Source organism: Tachypleus tridentatus, unplaced genomic scaffold (assembly GCF_004210375.1).
Source record: "Tachypleus tridentatus isolate NWPU-2018 unplaced genomic scaffold, ASM421037v1 Hic_cluster_2, whole genome shotgun sequence".
Taxonomy (NCBI): Eukaryota; Metazoa; Arthropoda; class Merostomata; order Xiphosura; family Limulidae; genus Tachypleus; species Tachypleus tridentatus.
This window is the reverse complement of record NW_027467782.1, coordinates 11,927,701-11,941,500: the sequence shown is the minus strand read 5'-3', so window position 1 is coordinate 11,941,500 and position 13,800 is coordinate 11,927,701. Positions and strand designations below refer to the sequence as shown.

The following is a 13,800-nucleotide window of genomic DNA, read 5'->3' as shown; positions in this document are numbered from 1 at the left end:
GTTCTTTCTGACTGAGTAGTGTCTCAAAATCACCATTCATCAGCACTTCCCAAATCTGTGGCCCAACAAAGATACCACCTTTAGTTTTTACTCACCAACTTCTTTTGAAACTTATAAGATAGATGGAGGATGAAAGAAACATATCTTGATGATTCACTGAAAGTTGGAACTCAACTTTCTGTTTTCCTGGAACGTAATTCTCTCACTGGCCATTCCGTTTTTTTTTAATTAATTTTATGATATTGGCTATCCCAGACAGACAAAAGCTACAGTGTTTGTTTTTTACTCACTTTATAGACTTAGCAGAAGTGGATATTTGATTGCTTCAGGTATAAGCTGCATGTTCTACTATGTTCACAGCATTAATAACAGGAACCAATGGCTTAGTGTTCCCATCATGTAAAAGCACAATTTTCACACTAACTTTAGATGAATTGGTAAAATGTTTTCTTTCTTGAGAGTATAATCAGTACTTGATTCTTCAATTAGTGCATCAACATTTGTACAGAAACACAAAGTATCTTGCATGCTGTAGTGAGAAGCAAGACTTTATGATAAATTCCATTGCCGTAAATGAAAGTTCCCATGCTGTTTCAGTATAAAACAAGTCACAAATCTGATCATTTAGTTCATCTTGTGTGATCAGATGAGGCAGTTTATGCTGAGATGCCACAGGGGTAAAATTATTAAATGAAGGAAGTAAAGATGATTCATTGTCTTTTGCAGTATAACTTCTATTTCCACTTTGCTGCTGGATGTGACACAAGAAAATCATCCCCATGAGATACTGGTTTCATCACAGATGCAATCTCTGGATATTTAGTGTATTGTTTAGTTTTGTCTGAATATCCAGAAATATTAATGCAAAAATAACAGTAAGTTAGATGATCTTTGGGCTCACACTGTATCATTGAAATTGTAAATGACACAATTGCTCTTCTTTTATTTAGCCACTGTGTGAAGCCAGATTTGGAAACTGTACAACACAAATGTAGCATAAACTGTTTAGGTGGTTTTTGGACTTTACTTGAAGTGAAAGTGATTATATCACAGGTATGATGTGAGGAAGATGGACTTTGTTTTGAGTGTGGGCAGAGCCAGACAAAGTAACCAACTGAGTGAGTGAGTGAAAAGCAGTTGAGAGAGAGGTGTATCACTCTGCCCATTTTAAGCTCTGTTGAGGGACTCCTCAAATGTTCCTGGGCAGAAAAGGTGAACATGGGAATGAAGCAAAATTGGTGCAAGTCATTATAATTTTATCAAGAACAAGCAGCACATATGAACAATATATATGGAGTTTTACACCAATACAGTTACTGTCTGAAGTTATCAAAAATTTATTCCTTTTGTTCATTAAACTTTCTATGTAAACTTAATTTCACAGTATAAACCTATTGAACTGAACTGATTGTATGGTATTACACATATTGTTGATAAAGTAGTGAGATACTACAGTATCTTAAAATCTAGAGGTGATGGACAAATTCTGATTACGTGTCTGAAACCAAAACTATTTAATTACCAAATAATCACTTGAGTTTTCTATTGTAGCAAATGATTTGTTATGCAGTGTTACCTAGAACATTGTTTAGGGCAAATTTGTGTTATAAAGATAAAAGTTTGTTTGTTTTTTTTTTTTACTTTACAATGGTGTGTTTACACTTTATATTTTATAATGCATGCTTTTGTACCAATTGCAATGTTTATTTATTTATGAAAAGTGTATAACTACCTTTCAAGTTGTTTTAGAAATAAAATTATTGCTAAAAAATACAAGTTTAAAATAATGCAACATTTTTAAAGGGTCTTATTTTTTTAGGTAGGTCTTGTTCAGGCTTGTGAATGAAAAGGATAATATAATTTACTATTTTTTTTAAATATTATTAATTTGACCTATCCATACTTTTAGTGTGAATTAATGTTCTTTACCCCTTAAGGGTGAGAGAAGCAGACAAGAAGAAGTTGGTAGAAACTGCCCTAAAACAGCTCAGACAGTTAACATCAAACAGTGATTAGTATAATTGTACTTAATTCTTCCCTTTGTTACATATTTTGGTTTCCTATAATTACTGGCTTGATGGAAAGTATCCATTCAGTTTTTTGTGTGTTTAATGAATTAGTAAAATGTGACTGTTCAATGTCAAGAACATTGATATCAATTATTCTGAGAAGTGACTGAACCAGGCTTTCAGTTAACATTAATAAAATATAAAGATTCTCATCATTACCACAGTTTTGTTAAAAATGGATAGTTCTAGCAGCAGAGCTTACCATATTAATATTTGCCTTACAAGGAAATTAGGCCAAGAAGTGCACTTTCTACTTATTTCTAACAAAATATATTGACCAGTTTTTAATTGTTTGGCTATATAGTTTTAAAATTTTGTGAGAGACAAAAACGTTTATAACACTAAATTATTAAAATTATTTGACCCATGTGTTGCTTTATTTCAGTTTTAAATCACTTTTGTTTAGCCCATTTATTGTGTTATAGAATAGGGAAAGTGTGATTCTGAGGGAAGTTTGATATTATAATTAAATTGTAATCATAACACAAATAATAAAAAAAAAGACATTAAACACGGGTCAGTGTTGTCTGGCAGATTTTAGTGTATTAGTCTATTAATAATTATACCTTGAGTGAAATTATAAGTAAAATATTACAATATAAGACAAACACTGAAATATTTTCTAATATAAAAAAAATAAAATTCATAAGGTTTCTAGCTGATTTAGAAATTTAGGAAAAAAACTTCATTATAGTATGAATGTAGACATTTCAAGAAATCACTAGGTAAATTAACATGTTGCTATTGTGGTACATGTAATAGTTCTGTTCTAATTTTCCATTTGATTTAATAGCTAGCTCATAACTGTTTGGTCTCAAGGTAATATATAGATAGTAGAAAATGAACTTGAATCATCTTATAAACTGTTGTTGTGACACAACTGAATTCCTTGTGTTTTCTGAATATAACTCAACAACTAATTGTAAAGTTACATACAGATATTAGAATATAAACAAACCTTGTAGTATAATAAATAGCAGCTATGATAGATCTAAACTGTCTTCTTTATGATTCAACACACTGATATAGTTGTGTTAAGAGAGTCATAAACAATATCTGTAAAGATGTTTTCAAAACAAACACCAAGGGCCTTTATGAGATTTTAGAATGGTACTTAATACAGTTTCTCAAGTGTGGTCCCAGACACTAGAAAATCACAGTATTATGACAAGGGAATAAAAAATGGTTATGTGCTAATATGGTAATACTCTAATGTAGTGGGAGATGCTAAAAACAAACAAACAGTACTACAACCATGAAAAAAGTGGCTAAATGATTGTCACTCGTGTAAAACCTTGATGTTGCTATAAGGTGACTGTTTTGTGGTGCTAAATAATTTGACAAAGTTGTTTACCAAACTAATGCAGAAGAGCATATGATGTTACTACTATAGAATAATTCAGTTTATTTGTTACATATACAAGACAAATATGTCTGTAGTAATATTACAAAGTAGTATAATTTGTTTGTCATTGTATAAACAGACTTTTCATCCTCTACTTACATCAGACACTTAGAGCTGGCAGCTGGTTTTTACTCAATATTAAACATATTTACGTGCTGCGTATTTGAAAGCCAGTGTTCAGTTTATTTTGAAATAAATCTCGCACATCTCATGCTTGTAAGAAATGTTTGGTAGGATAGTCTACAAATGGGAAAAGGACTTTTAAAGAATCTTAAAAATGGGAATAATGTTTGACATGTTTCTCTAATAATTTGACACTGAAAGAAGTTAGTTGTGCTTAACTTTATGAAACATTTAAAGTTGTACATTTTACTTGTCATAAGTATGCTACTGGTTGAATTGTAATTGACTAATTAGATAAAATAATTATTAGCGTTGTACTGTGCATTTTAGCTCATAATGAATGATACATCATCAGGTTATTATGGGGTATAATTTTCAACAGTTTTTGTACTTTACATTAAATAAAACCCACTATCTGGTAGATGGTGTAGTTAAATACTTTTCCTTTGCAAAGAGGTTTAAGTGGAATAGTCCATTGCAGTTAATAATAAGGTAATATAATTTACTTTGTTTTGTGTGAATAATACATACTTCATGAAAAATATATTAAGATCCATTTTTTTCATAATTACAGTCATTAAGTGTTGCTTTTTTTTAATATCATTCATGCTTTTTAATTTATAAATTTGACTGCTCATGGGAGAGATGTAATTAAACATTAAGGGTTTTTTTTCTCTCTAGCACTATACTGTTTCTGCTTCTGTTTGTTTAATTTGTTTGTTACCATGAAATTCCAATTTTGAAGGTCCCAAACTTGTAGATGTTTACAACACTAGAACTACTAGTAAACATTTGTTAATGAAGAAGAATTTTTGTAACATTACTCCTGTTACTGATTGTAAACAGAAGACTTAGTACTCATGATTTACATATTAATTTATGTTAATTAAAGTATAGTACTATATCATGTTGTTGTTTTTTTAATTCATGGAATACCTATTGTGAATCATATAAGAAACTCTCAAGAGATTCAGACAAATAAAAAAATTGCAAAGAGCAATATAAAATTCTAACAAAAAGATAGCCATGTTTAGATGGTAGGTAAAAAACTATCGTGTTTTGTTTTTGTTATTTGTTGTGAAAAAAAAAAAGTCAAAGTGGCCTTTTAACTAATATAAAACAATTTGTTAATGATAGTACAAGTTCCCTACGGAGGCCTTCAACAGTTACAGAGATTAGTGATAAGGGTTAACATTTTCTGTGACCATTAGTTGTCTTAAGGGTTCAAAATATTTGTAAGCTAATAACCATCATGAAGGGTGGAAACTTCTGTAAGGTATAAGCCTCTGTGTTTCTTAAATGTTTTCACAAAAACTCTTAGTTGTTTACAATCCATTTTGTCAGGTTGGACTTCAATGGTCACATCATGATTCAAACTGCTTACTCGTGAATGTTCAACATTTAGTTGTTTCTTGTCCCAACCTTTTGTATTACTTTGTTTTGACTGTAGGCAATTTTTTTTTCAGAATAGTATGTTACTGTGGACATGAATAATTAGTGTAAATATGTGTATATTTGCTTTGATGTTTTGAACTATGAAGTGCTTCTTTATGCTTAGTTTTACACTTCTGGAAACAACTAAAACCATTTAACTCAATTGGGGATTTTAACACTAGTTAAAAGGTTATAAAATTTGATAATATTGTACTTCTTTTGCTTTTATTGTAAATGTGAAAAAATTGATCAGAGAAACCAACTTTAAAACTTAATATTTATAAGTAGACTTCAAATAAAACAAGTCAGAACTATTTTTGTGTGTGTGTGTGTTTGGAAAATATTTTATTAATCATTATAAACTTATAACTACTACAAAGAAACTGTATACCATACTTATTTTTCTGGTTGTGTTAGATGTTGATGTTTTTCAGTTTGAAGAAATCAAGTTTTGTGGAATGTTTTTTGTTCAGTAACTAGAGAAGGATATTTATCTGTGTTTTACATTGTATGTTTTTTTTTGTTTGTGGGTTACATTTGTTTTCCACAAAATAGTTTATTGTAACTTATCTGTTTATACCTTTGTTGCTGAGTTTTTGGGAGATAGTTTTGAAGTGCCTTTTGTTAGCAAACTAAACAATTTCCATAAAATCAGTTTATAAGTTTTATTGGTAGAATTTATCCTATTTAATAACACCATTTTTTTGCTTGAGTTGTATATATAGAGCAATATTTACATGTTTATGTACACAGTATATTTATTACTTGTTTTGGTTTCTGAAAATATTGGATGGATGAATGGATAGAATACATTAAAAGTTAATTGTATACTTAGTGTTGTTTTTGTTAGCTGGTGTTAATTTTTAATGTTTTAAACAGTAATTTGTATGTATTTAAGAATTACTATATTATATGAAACTATGTTGTTTTATCCAATAACAAACAAGCATACTTCAATAAGATGTTGGTTGTTGTTTTTGAAGTTAAGAAATAATAATACAGTTGTTAACAAAGATGACTAGTACATAGTTTCCAAAATGTTTTTTTGTAGATTGTTTTATTATAGGCTGTGTGTGACTTACAGATATTGCTGTATAGTCACAGTTCTTTTATGTAGTAACATTTACTATGCAACTCTAGATACATATACTTCTCCCTCAAGTACTTTTGTCAGACATCATTTCATTTGTAGGTCATAAAAACGTGATGAATATAATCTACAGCCTTTGTTACTGTTTGTTTTTAACAACTAAAATAAGAAGACAATTTTTATGATATAATATCAAGATGTTCCTCCCATTTGATACTACTGCTTATAATGACGTAAAATTATTTTTATGGAAGTAAACATTACAACTTTATTCAACATACATTATTATTGTGGCATTATATTTTATTTCATAACATTCAGTTTGAGATGTTTTAAGGATAGTTTGGTACAGCTGTAGCAATGTATCCTTGTCTGATAAATTTTTTAGTGTTCCTCTTTCTTTTGTTCATGCAATCATATGTCCTAATGTGATATTAAGTACAGTGGTTGTGAAGGAAAAAGAAAATTTACTGAATTTTAACATGATACAGGATATTTGAATATTTTGAGTTATTTGCTTTGAATCATTTCATAATGTTCATTATGAAGAATGAGGATTTAACAATCTGGATTAAACAGAAGTTTATTTATACATTGCTATTTATCTTCAGTTAACACATTTTACACTTTTCTGTTAGAGATTCCATCTTTTGATTTCCCATCCTATGTTATAATCCTTGTACAAATTTTACAACCCTAGTCATTCCCATTTGGTGATCACGTTTGTATGTATATCTTCCCTTTAAATAGCTGATTGGCAAATAGCAAGATTTTGCCCCAGCTGTTATTATCTTTTGAAGAAAGTTCACTGAATAAAAGTAAATTAACATTTTTCCAGGGATATTTTTAGCATGATACAGCCATGTTCTCAAAGCTCTCTTTGCTTTCAATTGTAAATTCAAGAAGGTTTACTGTTAGTAATAGGGATAACACAAGATGGGTCTGTAAAATATTTTATATATCAGTTTTTTACTTCAATAAAAAAATTTCCTTACAAGAAAACGAGGACAGTTTCACACTATTAACTCATCATCTCTTTTGTATGCCTTTTTTCAAGGAGCTTCCATTAATAAAAATTAACTTCTCATACTGAACCTGTAGCTTAAGGTAGGCATGTTGCTCTCTTTATAATCATGAGGTCCTGTGTAAGTAAGTAGTAGTAACACAAAGTAATTTAGAATGTATAAGAGTGATATTCAAATGCAAGTAATACCAACCTAACTAACAATGGAATTACAAGAGAATGATTGTCACATGCATTTAAAAAAAATTAATGTTATGTGGTAGTTAGTCTTTGGAAATTCTTAAAACTGTTTAACACCTTAAAACTTCCCCTTGTGGAGACTACCAAATAAAACTGATGGTCCAAAGATTTTGAGATGCTTGTTAAAATGTTCTGGGATATTTGTAATCAGTGTGATATATAATGGTCAGGATCGTGTAATTCTGTGATAAAATACTTAAGTCCTGTCTATTGACTTGAAGATCCCTTGCATATTTGGTCTGGCATGGCCAGGTGGTTCAGGCACTCAACTCAACACACAGAGTCGCGGGTTTGAATCCCCGTCACACCAAACATGCTCACCCTTTCAGTCATGAGGTTGTTATAATGTGAGACTCAATCCCACTATTTGTTGGTAAAATAGTAGCCCGAGAGTTAGTAGTGGGTGGTGATGACTAGTTGCCTTCTATCTAGTCTTGCACTGCTAAATTAGGACTGCTACTTCAGATAGCCCTCACGTAACTTTGCACAAAATTCAAAACAAACACACAATTTATGCATATTTACTCTTATGTAAAGGAACTTTGTAACTTTGGACAGTGACATACTGGAAAAAAACCTGTTTTGTTTATTGCTAGTAAATTTTGTTATTTTCATGCCATTGAAAAATAATTTTCTTTTCTTTCTTCTTCTTTGTTTATTTTTCAGAGGTTTCTAAAGAAAATCAAGGAACGATCTTTGTCGCCGAGTGTCTATGAGAAGAAAACAAAGTAGTACTAGTCAGGAAGATTCAGAATTAAGTGAAGGTGTAGTACTAGTCAGGAAGATTCAGAATTAAGTGAAGGTGTTAAAATTTGTTTATTTTAATTTAACTACTACATGAAATAAAAGTAGATAACTATCAGTTCTCTTGTGCCTCGCTGGTACAGCAGTAACTCCTAGATTTACAATGTTAAAATTAGTGATTCAATTCCCCTCGGTGGACTCCAGCAGATAGCACAATGTGGCTTTGCTATGAGAAAACGCACACGCCAGTTCAATTAGTAAAAGGTAAAAAGATTTTTACCCAATATAGTTATCATAGAAAACTCTAATTCAACATTTTCTAACTCAAAAATACTTCAGAATTGGTTATTTTATCATTTTGTAACATTTTTTAAATAAAAATTGGAAAGAAAATTTAAAAAATGTAAACACTTGTTTGCATACAGCTTTGAGGGGAATCTCTTGTAAATGGTGCAACTTTAAATTATTTTCAAATTTTCATTCCATCCCAAAACATTGGTTTATAGATAAATAAACTATCATACTTTTAAGTACATAATTAAACATTTTCTGTTTCTTTTCTTATTTTATTATTACAGTTTTTCAATTCCACCCTTTATAATGTCACAGCATGTAGTCTGAACTACAATGAAGAAAAGCATAAAGAACATAGCTACAAATAAGGTTTGAATGCCATTAGATGGAACATATTATAAACTGTTTCCATCAGTGTGAAGCAAGTAAAATATTTAAGCAGAGGTCCTCAGAGATGAACAGAGGAATCTTGTGAAAAGTTTAGTAAACATAAAACTAAACTAGAGATCTGATACTTTTATTTTTAGTTTCTTTAGGTGTGTTTCTAATTGTTAAAAGGTGTTTTTTGTATTAAATTATATCTGTTTGAAAGCTATGAAAAGTTTCTCTTACGACCAGACATTAGTTAAATTTAGAGGGTAGTGAAGGTAACACCAATATATTATTTTGATTCAAATCCTTATTTATTTTGTTAGGTTTATTGTATGTAAATAACACAAGTAAAATAACTTGATGAAATTTACATGAATAGATGACAACTGCCTGTTGGAGAAAAACAAGTGTAGATGATAACATTTGGAAAGTCTTCCACCTCTGGTCTTCAAGTGGAAGACTTCAAAATGTCATCCTCTACACTTGTGATTTTACAGCAGTTATCGTCCATTCAACCAAGTTTCATCACAAATACCTGTTTAAACAAACAATCAAAGAATAGTAAAACAACGTGTTATTTTGTGAAGATAGATTGGTCAAGTCTAAGAATATGGTTAGCAAACATATTTTTAACTACTCTGACCACTTTGGTGGTGATACCTTTGTTAAAGTTCATGATGGTAGGTTATGAATAAATCTTTGTAACAGAAAGAGCCAGAAAATTTGAAAAGTATTAATTACTGAAGAAGGTATACAACAAATCTCAATAAAAAAATGTATTTATTTTCATTATGATTGAATATTCATATCTTTTATCAGGCCTGCAAAACTGTGTCAATAAAGCACCAACTATCTGTACAAATGTAGCTGTTCTGTTTTCACAGTTTTCAGAAAATATTTATAGGGTCATCACTGTGACCAGTTGTAACTTGGGCACAGTTTATAATTTATCAAATTAGCTCTCTGAGCCATTAGGTTTAAATGTTTGTACTTTAGCACAGATGATGACACCATTTAAGAACTTTCATGAAATTGTATTTTGTAAACATGAAAATGTAATTATATAAAGCTGTAGGTTTGAATTTGCAGTATTTGTCTGTAGTTTGCACTAAATACTATAAAAGTGATTTGGAAGTCAAGATAATGAAATTTCATATCCAGAAGTACTTAAAATATTATAATTGTAAATTATTCATAGTGAAATGGTAAAACACCCTTTATGTTAAAATGTAAAACTGTGACAGTTATGCTGTACAACATAGTGATTAAATGCTAACAAAGCTTTGTGGAAGCTTAACGATAACCACGATGTCACATTACATTTCCCAGATAAATATTCTTCAAGATTTTAATACATTTCACCATTTCAACTTGTGACTGGTTAGATATCTCACAATAATGTTAATACGATATTTTTATTTTTAAAAAGTTCAGGATTGGTAATTTTCAATTTTGTTTGTATAAAATACAGCTTTACTATAAAAAAATATTGTCTGGTCATTAGTAACTTTAGTGACACAGATTTTATCATATCATTATTATTTATCTCAGATGCATTGCATGGTATTTTTAAATATTGTAGTATATATATTTTTAAAGTGTCTAACAGATTGTATTATTTCTGTATAAAATTGTTCAATATTATTACGTTCTTTATGACAGAGACTTTTTTACTCTGAAAATAATTTATGTTTTGCAATAGTTTATGTCAAACAACCTCATGTTGGATTAAAGTTATTAATGGTATTTATCAAGTTTTGGACTTCGTCATAACGATGACCAGAACAGTTTAAAATAGTTCCAATTTATCTTCTTCATTTTTATGACTTCTAATAGATCAGATATTATTATTTCTTTGTTTTTTCTTGTCACATTTTTGAGGTTTATTTCAATAATAACTTTATATTTTTCATTTATATCTTTGTTATGGATATTTAAATATAAAACTTTGTAATTTCTCAAATGTGTGTCAAAATTCTTTATCATGAAAATTAGGGTTTCCCAGACTGGTTGATATTGATCCCCTTGGTTTGGTGAGACTGTAAAGGGGTGAATAAGGACTTAAGTGTTGATAGGAGGACAGAAAGAACTCCTGTGCTAAGTTGGCCTATGCATCTAAGTGCTGTATGACTCTCCAAGTTTGTATGTTGTTAAAACTGCAATTAGTCATGTAAATGGTTGGACTTCTGAAGAGACAGAGAAATAGGTTTAATGTTAGAAACTTCAGAGACTCAAACTCTGAACCCTACAGTCCAATATTCATCAGGCAACTTTAGAGAAAACCTCATTCTTTTTCACATTTTATGTTTCCTAATGATTGCATCATAAAAGTTGATTATATTTTGAAGTTTCACTTCGAATTTATGTTCTAAGAATTTGAGAATCAGTGACCGCTTTATAAATTTCTAAAGGGGTCAACATCTCAAAAGGCTTTAGGAAATCCTGATATTATTTTGATATATTTAGGTGTATGGTATACGATGTACTTGTGCTGTTTATGACCTCCAAGTTCTTATCATTCATGTTCTATGTAAAGTATAAAATCAGTGGCCTTTTTTAATCATTTCAAACCAGTTCATGTGTTTGGTCGAATAAACGTACGACAAAAAATTTGTCATTATCAATTGCTAACTAATTTCTGTGTGTTATGAAAACAATGATTCAGGTCATTCTGAGTCAGACTTAGAAGAACACAAGCAGTGACACAGCTAATTGCACCAGTGGTAGTAATCCTGAGCATGGAGTCGAAGAAGAAGAGTTGAGTGACTACGGTGAGCACAGTGGACTTAGTGTTGAGAGTGTCACGAGCACTGCTGTTGACTGCAATGGAAGACTAGAAGAAAATTTGACTAGTAATAAGGCAGTTCTGCAAAACGGACTTGATTATATATTAGCAAAAGGTAATAATTGTTAGCATTGGCAAAAAATATACAGTTTCTGAATGAAGTTGCACAAATTCTTGAATGGCTATAAGTAAGCAAACTATAGCAGCAAGCGTGATAGTTAAATTTTCCCAAGACCAAGTTCCGTAGCTCTTAGCTATATTCAGTTGTATAAATGATAATTTATAGAACTGGAAAATTAACTGATTAATCAATATAATCAATTACCTATGAGTATTTATAAATTATGCCATATAAAATAATTCATTAATTGGAGTTACTGTAAAATCAGTTGATGTTGCAAAAGTAATCAACTGATAAAGTTGATGTTCCACAGTTTAGTGAAAATGTCGAGAGACCAGTAAATGATAAAGAAAATGATTCTACAATGACAAAACATCAAAACCACTAACCTCTCTGACAATGATGAACAGCTGGAAATACTGGAGAAGAGAATCCAAGTACATGGAAACAACAAGGAAAGTAGAGAGCTAAAACCCTGAGTTCCACACCCAACGAGCAGTGAAAGAAAGGACAAACAGGGATTGCCATCCCAAAACAGACATTACACAGATAAGATAAACAGTAGTGATAAACATTTTATCCTGATACACGAAATCTCAAGATACCTATTATCAGAATATAAATGTAGAGCGAGCCACGAGACAAGCTCAGCCCTATCTTTCCTCAAATAAAATGCTAAGACGATCAATAATCCATATACAACTTTTCTCCAGGGAATGCAACACCGACATACCGCATAAGAGGTAAGACCTGTTGATAAAGAAATTACAAATTAGGTATAATATAAGCAGGACTGTAACAAAAAAATCGTTCATAATATAATGAGAAGACAAAAACATCAAACCAAAGAACGTCAAGAGAGGAAAGGAACCAAACCACAAAGCATTTTAAACCATACTTTGCTAATGTCAAGTCAAACGGAATATTAAAGGAAGATGCAAGATGACCCAACCATCTGGCCTTGAGAAGATTCGTTTGAGCTTTACTAATCTGAGAGTAACGTCTCCATCACAGCAAGAGTAGTACCAATGGAAGAAGGCCAGATGTAAGAGATGTTGACATCATGTGTATGGCAACACAAGTTCAACAGGAACATCATGAGATAACTAGATACTTTGAAGCGTGTTAAAAAAAAAAACAGAAACATTCTCAGTGGTCAAGGTATGCAGCAGGAAGAAACAATTGGCAATCATAACACGAACCTTGATGAAACTAAACAGAATCTAATTTTAATACAAAGGGTAAAATCACATTTTTTAACAAAAAAGTATAAATCGTTGGTTATTCGTAGAATTGCTATAAATGTATCCAAAACAAAATATTGGGTACAGTAAAAGTACGTAAACAAGTAAAGTGATAGTGTAGATGGACAGTGTTTAAAACGATTTAAATCATTACGTTGATTAGCAAATTTATTTCGTTTTACATATACCTCATAGAAATTTTACGAATAACTACCATTCCATATGTTTTATTTCCTATTTTACAAGGGTATGATCTCTAAAAAACAAACAGATGTAGTCATTACGTTTTATTTTACTCACTAGATGGCAGGTCACACACATTATCAGAGAAGATTTTCGACCTCTGTTTTGATCAAAATCCACAAAAAAACAGTTACTAAATCATTAAGAGTTATCGAGTAATAACGACATCTGGTCTTGTTTCACAGCTGGAAGTGTTTGTTGTTAAGCGCAAAGTGTCGCAGTGCAGTATCTGTACTCTTGTCCAACACAAAAATCGAATAAATTAATATTTTAAACCTCAGATATAACGGTTAGCCTCCAGAGCTTTGTTTTCAAAAAATATAGGGTTATATGTTTTTTGTCTGTGACGGAGGTCTCTAATCCCAAATTTTAAGTGGATAGCCACACCGTCATCCCATCAGAGATTTGATTTGATTGGCTAATTAAGCAAAGTTCTAATAAACTTTCCACCGTATTTACTGAAGAGAACTTAACCTCGGATTTTGCATTGTAAGTCTGTAATTTTACCACTAACCCACCAAAGGACCTTGTAAAGAATGTTTATTTGCAATACTTTCACAAAAAAGAAAATCTTGAAAGAACATTTAATTTTTATCTGTTGTTATAAATATT

At 30.6% G+C, this 13,800-nt stretch overlaps 1 long non-coding RNA gene across 1 annotated transcript; it reads left to right on the top strand.

Annotated features, from left to right (window-relative positions):
• Positions 1 to 743: 743 nt before the first annotated feature.
• LOC143243420 (uncharacterized) lies at positions 744 to 8,247 on the top strand. Its single transcript, XR_013024525.1, has 2 exons — positions 744 to 1,212; positions 8,052 to 8,247. It is a non-coding gene; the product is annotated as an uncharacterized LOC143243420 (long non-coding RNA).
• Positions 8,248 to 13,800: the final 5,553 nt, after the last annotated feature.